Below are 7,655 nucleotides of genomic sequence, written 5' to 3'. Positions count from 1 at the left end.
TGAAATCCTGTTTCGCCTGGTTTGCAAGAAAAATAACAGGAGACAATGTGATTAGGGCTGAGTATCAATTTCAATTCCTACAACTGCTTCAATTCCCATTAGTAGTAATACCTACACTTTTTCTGATTTCACTTTTCTAATAGTTTCACAGGCTAATAGTTTTTAAACAGAATAGCACAAACAACATGCTCAAAAGCCGGGTGTGAGACAGCTTTGTAGCCCTGCTTGTATGGCGTGTAGCAGTGATCCAAAATCCGATCCCCTCTCGTTGGACACGAGACATGCTGGTAAAAGTTTGGCATGACTTGTCTGAGGTTCGCTTTGTTAAAGTCTCCTGCTACAATGAGGGCTGCGCCCGGGTCCTTGTTTTGAAGCGAGCTCAGCACATCATGTAATTCGGACAAAGCCATACCTGTGTCCGCTTGGGGTGGGATGTAGACCACCGTGGCGATGACTGAGGTGAACTCACGGGGCAGATAGAAAGGGCGGCACTTAATGCTCAGGAACTCCAGATGTGGCGAGCAGCCGCTGGAGAGAGTAGAAATGCTCCTGGCATCACACCACTTTCTGTTTACCATGAAACACACTCCTCCACCTTTGGTTTTGTTCGACTCTGCCGTTCTGTCCGCGCGGAGCACAAAGAATGAATCCGACGGAGTTACGGCCTGGTCCGGCACGGTGGGGGACAGCCATGTCTCCGTGAAGCACAGAATGTTGCAGTCCCTCATGTCACGTTGGAAGGTGACCCTTGCTCTTAGGTCATCGAGCTTGTTCTCCATGGATTGTACATTGGCCAGTAGGATACTGGGCAGTGGTGCGCGATGCGCCTGCTGTCTCAGTCTGTTCCTAATACCAGCGCGTTTTCCCCGGCGCTTCTTTGTTCTGCGCCTCGGATGAGCGGCCCGTCCTTTGTTGTTCTCCGCGCCGCGTAGAATCTCTGGCGGCCAGGAAGGGTCAGGTTTAAAAGTGTCCAAGATTAGATGTGCAACCTTGGCACCGATGTTTACAAGTGATCCGCTGTCGTATACTATAAGGCTAGAGGATTTTGGGATGTAAACCAGAGCAAAAAATAAGTAAAAAACAAGAAAAGTGGATAGTCGGAGCGGAGCGGTCAGGAAGGCGTCTGGACGTGGCCGCGCCATCTTGTCAAAGGCAATATTTTTGTAAATATTTGTGTCACAATGATTTCTATAAAAGCATTTTGTTTATGGGGATAATGTGACAAATCTTTTGTGACCCTATTAATGATCAATGGTAATTGAAGAGGAACCCTGGCTCGGGACATTTTCATGACAAGTGTCAGCGCAGACATCTACTAACGAGAGAACATGTTTTATCATCATAAACACGGTGATGTGAAGCATCGTTAAAGTGTCACTTCAGTAATGTTGACTCATGTTTTTAATAATGACTTTAAAACACTAAACACTCATTTCTGTGGTTTATTTTAAGTTTACAGAATATAACATGTGGTAAGACGACGAGTTTTACTTCTCACTGTCCGTGTTATGTGTATCTATTTATCATGTATGCTACTTTGCCGAAAATGTTTCATTGTGTTCATGAAATAAACCAGACTTTCACTGTCTGCATCTTTTACTGTTTTCTGCTTTTGTTCACTCCAAGTTTGACAAACCTACAGATATCCAGAGTTAACTCACTAACAATGTGGAGCAGTCTCAGTGTATTTAGCTGCTTTTTCCCTGAACACAACCAACTGAGAGAAACGCCTGTAGGCCTCACTTTGGTCATTTTGAACGCTGAAGGAGATTTGTTCCATAGACACCTTATACTAGTGTTTCCTGCACTACTATGTTCTATTTAAATCCATCCATCCATCCATCCATCCATCTTCATCCGCTTTATCCGGGGCCGGGTCGCGGGGGCAGCAGCCTAAGCAAAGAGGCCCAGACCTCCCTCTCCCCAGCCACCTCCTCCAGCTTATCCGGGGGAACACCAAGGCGTTCCCAGGCCAGCCGAGAGATATAATCTCTCCAGCGTGTCCTGGGTCTGCCCCGGGGCCTCCTCCCGGTGGGACATGCCTGGAACACCTCACCCAGGAGGCGCCCAGGGGGCATCCTTGTCAGATGCCCGAACCACCTCAGCTGGCTCCTTTCGATGTGGAGCAGCAGCTGCTCTACTCTGAGCCCCTCCCGGATGGCCGAACTTCTCACCCTATCTCTAAGGGAGAGGCCAGCCACCCTTCGGAGGAAGCTCATTTCTGCCGCTTGTATCCGTGATCTCGTTCTTTCGGTCACTACCCACAGCTCGTGGCCATAGGTGAGGGTAGGGACGTAGATCGACCGGTAAATTGAGAGCTTCGCTTTTACACTCAGCTCCCTCTTCACCACGACGGACCGGTGCAGCGTCCGCATTACTGCAGCCGCAGCCCCAATCCGTCTGTCGATCTCCGGCTCCCTTCTCCCATCACTCGCGAACAAGACCCCGAGATACTTGAACTCCTCCACTTGGGGCAGGAACTCATCCCCGACCCGGAGTGGGCACTCCACCCTTTTCCGGCTGAGAACCATGGCCTCAAATTTGGAGGTGCTGATCCTCATTCCCGCTGCTTCACACTCGGCTGCGAACCGTTCCAGTGCGAGCTGGAGGCCCTCACCCAATGAAGCCAACAGAACCACATCATCCCCAAAAATCAGAGATGAGATTCTGAGGCCACCAAAGCGAAAGCCCTCCGCCACTTGGCTGCGCCTAGAAATCCTGTCCATAAAAATTATGAACAGAACCGGAGACAAAGGGCAGCCCTGGCGGAGCCCATCACCCACCGGGAACGAGTCCGACTTATTGCCGGCAATGCGAACCAAGCTCTTGCAACGGTTATATAGGGATCGAATGGCCCGTAGCAATGGGCCAGACACCCCATACTCCCGCAACACCTCCCACAGGACACCCCGAGGGACACGGTCGAATGCCTTCTCCAAGTCCACAAAACACATGTAGACTGGTTGGGCAAACTCCCATGCACCCTCAAGTATCCTGGAGAGGATAAAGAGCTGGTCCAGTGTTCCGCGACCAGGACGAAAACCGCATTGTTCCTCCTGTATCCGAGGTTCGACTAGCGGACGAACTCTCCTTTCCAGCACCCTGGCATAGACTTTCCCAGGGAGGCTGAGGAGTGTGATCCCCCTGTAGTTGGAACACACCCTCCGGTCCCCCTTCTTAAAGATGGGGACCACCACCCCGGTCTGCCAGTCCACAGGTACTGCCCCTGATCTCCACGCAACATTGCAGAGGCGTGTCAACCAGGACAGCCCTACAACGTCCAGAGCCTTCAGGAACTCGGGGCGGACCTCATCAACACCAGGGGCTCTGCCACCAAGGAGTTGTTTAACTGCCTCAGTGACCTCGCCCCCGGAAATTGGCGGGTCATTCCCCTCATCCCCAGACTCTGCTTCCTCCTCGGAAGACGTGTCAGTAGGATTAAGGAGGTCCTCGAAGTATTCCTTCCACCGCCTGACAATTTTCTCAGTCGACGTCAGCAGCGCTCCGCCAGCACTATACACAGTGCAGGTAGAGCACCGCTTTCCCCTCCTGAGACGCCTGACGGTTTGCCAGAATCTCTTCGAGGCAGTCCGAAAGTCTTTTTCCATGGCCTCTCCGAACTCCTCCCACACCCGAGTTTTTGCTTCAGCCACTGCCCGAGCCGCATTCCGCTTGGCCTGTCGATACATGTCGGCTGCCTCCGGAGTCCCACAGGCTAACCAAGCCCGATAGGACTCCTTCTTCAGCCTGGTGGCTCCCTTCACCTCTGGTGTCCACCATTTGGTTCGGGGATTACCACCGCGGCAGGCACCAACCACCTTGCGGCCGCAGCAGCTTCGGCAATGGAGACGCTGAACATGGTCCATTCGGACTCAATGTCCCCAGTCTCCCTCGGAATGCTGTTGAAGCTCTGCCAGAGGTGTGCGTTGAAGATCTCGCGGACTGGGGCCTCTGCTAGACGTTCCCAGCACACCCTCACTACGCGTTTAGGTGCACCAGGTCTGTCCAGCGTCCTCCCCCGCCACCTGATCCAACTCACCACCAGGTGGTGATCAGTTGACAGCTCAGCCCCTCTCTTTACCCGAGTGTCCAGAACATATGGTCGCAGGTCTGCTGATACGATTACAAAATCGATCATCGACCTACGGCCTAGAGCGTCCTGGTGCCACGTGCACTTATGGACACTCTTATGTTCGAACAGGGTGTTCGTTATGGCCAAACTGTGATTAGCACAGAAGTCCAATAACAAAGCACCGCTCGGGTTCAGATCAGGGAGGCCGTTCCTCCCAATCACGCCCCTCCAGGTCTCGCTGTCGTTACCCACGTGAGCATTGAAGTCTCCCAGCAGGACAACAGAGTCTCCAGGTGGAGCACCCTCCAGCACCCCCCCCCCCCCCAGGGACTCTAAGAAGGCTGGGTACTCTGAACTGCCACTCGGCGCATAAGCGCAGATGACAGTCAGGACCCGTTCCCCGACCCTAAGGCGCAGGGAACAAACCCTCTCGTCCACCGGGAAAAACCCCAATGTACCGGCAGCAAGCCGAGGGGATATTAGAATACCCACCCCAGCCCGCCGCCTCTCACCAGGGGCAACTCCAGACTGAGACAGAGTCCAGCCCCTCTCCAGGAGACTGGTTCCAGAGCCCAAGCCATGTGCAGAGGTGAGCCCGACTATATCTAGCCGGTACCTCTCAACCTCACGCACTAACTCAGGCTCCTTCCCCACCAGAGAGGTGACATTCCATGTCCCTATTGCCAGTCTTGGCAGCCGGGGGTCAGTCCGCCAGGGCCTCCGCTCCTGGCCGCCACCCGGCACACTCTATTTAAATCCAGATTACTTTTATAGTTTGCAGTGAAATTTGTTAAACCGTTGCTTAATGGGACAGAAGTACAAGTCACTCTTTACTAACACATTTATAGATGAGTTTATTGCTGAACGACACAGCTAGCAGTCTCACACACTCTTTAGGTTTTTCAAGTTTTGTGTGTAATGGTTTAGTCTATCAAACCTTACCCTTTTCTCCCCAGTATCACAACAGTGTGACTCCCAAAGTACAGATCAGTAAACAACCAATGATTCTTAATCCAGAACAGAAAGATACAGTTGGAAGATGAATGATTGCGTTTTCATGCATTTCAAATGTGCGTCCAAAGGCTTTAAACATCCGCTTTGTCTGTAACGACAGTATCAAACTACAGAGAATTGTTTTTACTAAAATGAAACATTTTCAGATGAAAATGTTTCATTTTATTTCACTGTAACACCCCCTCAATGCCATTTTTAGGATATTCTTGGTGATCCCATTTTTTGATATTTATGCTTTTGGCACTGAGGGTATCTGATACGCACGTTGTCACTGTGTTTTGTGCTACCAGCTGTGAGGGCTCTGCTTTTGCTTTGAGCAGTCTGTTTTTATTTTGTCTCGCGAGTGTGTGTTTTTCAAACCAGATCCTCCTCAGTTTGATTTTGTTACCACAAACTTTGTGTGAAGTTCACAACAGAGGTAAAGAGATTTAAACACACCAGTTTAAGGACGCAGCGATTGGACCAGCTGCACAGGGCTGGTGAAGCAGAGAGTGTCGGGGGAGATGTGCAACAGAAGCAGAGGGAACATTTTACAAGATGATAAATGGCACATTTAGGTGATTAAGGATTTGTTGACAAGATTAAAAGACACGTCCGTCAGAGTTCAACAACATTACAGTTTGATTAAATAAAAAGTTTTTAAACTACACAAGGTTCATTTTCTCCTCTGATAGTAAGCATATTAAACATGTCAAGAAAGAAAGAGTATAAAGAAAAATAGTAAATGTGTGTCTAATTAAACTCTTCCTGTGAACCTTATATCATCCTTTAATATGTTCGGTGTTACAAACTTGAAGAAGCACAGAAAAGATCATCAGACATTAATCTAATCAGTTTTCAGCCTTCATTCATATTGAAAAGTTGAAATCTTCCCTGCTAGACCCAAGTGCAGCGTTTAACACCGTCGGCCAGAACATTTTATTACAGCTATTATTAAATGGAGAGTCCTCTTCACACACTGAGGTTAATTATGAAGCTCCACAGGCTTCTGTGCAAAGACCAGTTCTGTTTACATTATACGTGCTTTAGAAGACATAGCATACATTTTCACTGCTATGCATATGATACCCGCTTTTATTGGTTAAACTGCCGGGATGTCTTAGACACATAATGAGCTTTAATTTTCTGCTTCTAAGTTCAGATAAAACTGAGGTTATTGTAACGGGGCGTAAAAATCTTAGAAACACTGTGGCTAACACGATCCTTACTCTGGATGGCATCTATGGAACGCCAGGACTGCCATAATGAATTAATTAAATACACCATTAAATAATTAATTAAATGTGGCAATAATTAATTAAAATTGGAATTAATTAATTAAATAAATAGTTATGACACATGTAATTAATTAATTATTGACACATTTAATTAATTATTTATGTATTTCACATTTTAATTAATTATTGACACATTTAATTAATTAATTATTTATGTATTTCACATTTTAATTAATTATTGACACATTTAATTAATTATTGACACATTTAATTAATTATTTAATGATATATTTATTTATTTCATTTTGGCAGTCCTGACGCCTGGCTCTCATCATGAAATAATTTTATCTGTCAGCCTCACCCATCAAACTCAGGGGGCGGGGTTAACGCTGATCGAGTCAAAACCATTGCTTTGGCCTGGTGGCCATTGTTTCTAGCACACAACAACCGGCATGTGGAAGCTAACAGAACTGAGCTTTGAAAAACCCTGTTTGTGTGTCACCAAACACCGTTTTAATATTTTTTTAGCCGAGAATGTAGTGGTTTAATCTTCATGTGTCTGGTCGGTTTGTCAAGATACAGCCTCTTTGCAAAAGTGTTTCGATGATTTCGGAGATGTCTGCCCAGTCTCACGGCAAAGCGTGGGATAGACCCGCTCGCCTCGCAAGCAATCCCACCGACAAAGCGCAGGCCCCGGTACACAGCTGTAGTAACCCCCGCTGACTTCTTTTACTGAGGTTATATTTATCGGTGTTTTATTTCCTGATGTTCTTATGTGTCCTACGTGTTTCAGTCGCCAATTCTGAATTATAACTAACATTAAAAACATGTTTAAGGAGGAGAGAGAGCAAATAAATCTGTTTAACATCTGATCTTTGGGTTTTTGTTCAGTAATCAGCGTGACCTGTGTATAAACACATAAAAGAGATAACGTTGGTGTTTCCGTCATGTAGTAACTGCTGGCTTTAACTGTACAAAGGTTGTTCGACACTATGAAACACATACAGACTTCATGATGTTCGGCTAATATTTTTATTGTGAATATTAATCATGCTGACCTCGCTCTGTACACCACGCAGCGAGGTCAGCATATCCACGATATCCTCAGCTCCATGAGTTAACACAAAGTTTCCCAGCTGACTATCTAACTGCCAACTATTCCAGAGACGTGAAAATATACAGCATAAAGAAAAGTGTAAGAGACTCGGCAGCAGATTAGAATAACAGTTATACATTTAATAAATCACCAAATGAATCCAAGAAACGAGCAAACCTGTTCCGACAATTTGAATTTGTATTACCTCAGCTGCAGACTCGCTGCTGTTTAAATGTTTGAAAAGGAAGATTAGATA

At 47.1% G+C, this 7,655-nt stretch overlaps 1 protein-coding gene across 1 annotated transcript in view; it reads left to right on the top strand.

Moving 5' to 3' along the window:
- Positions 1 to 7,655, top strand: part of LOC308394299 (uncharacterized protein) — a 1,060,216-nt gene that overhangs the window by 1,022,129 nt on the left and 30,432 nt on the right. The window lies entirely within an intron of this gene.

The sequence above is a fragment of the Rhamphochromis sp. 'chilingali' genome (genome assembly GCF_963969265.1).
Source record: "Rhamphochromis sp. 'chilingali' genome assembly, chromosome: 3".
NCBI lineage: Eukaryota > Metazoa > Chordata > Actinopteri > Cichliformes > Cichlidae > Rhamphochromis > Rhamphochromis sp. 'chilingali'.
The sequence above is the reverse complement of the archived record's forward strand: the minus strand, read 5'-3'. Positions and strand labels throughout refer to the sequence as shown.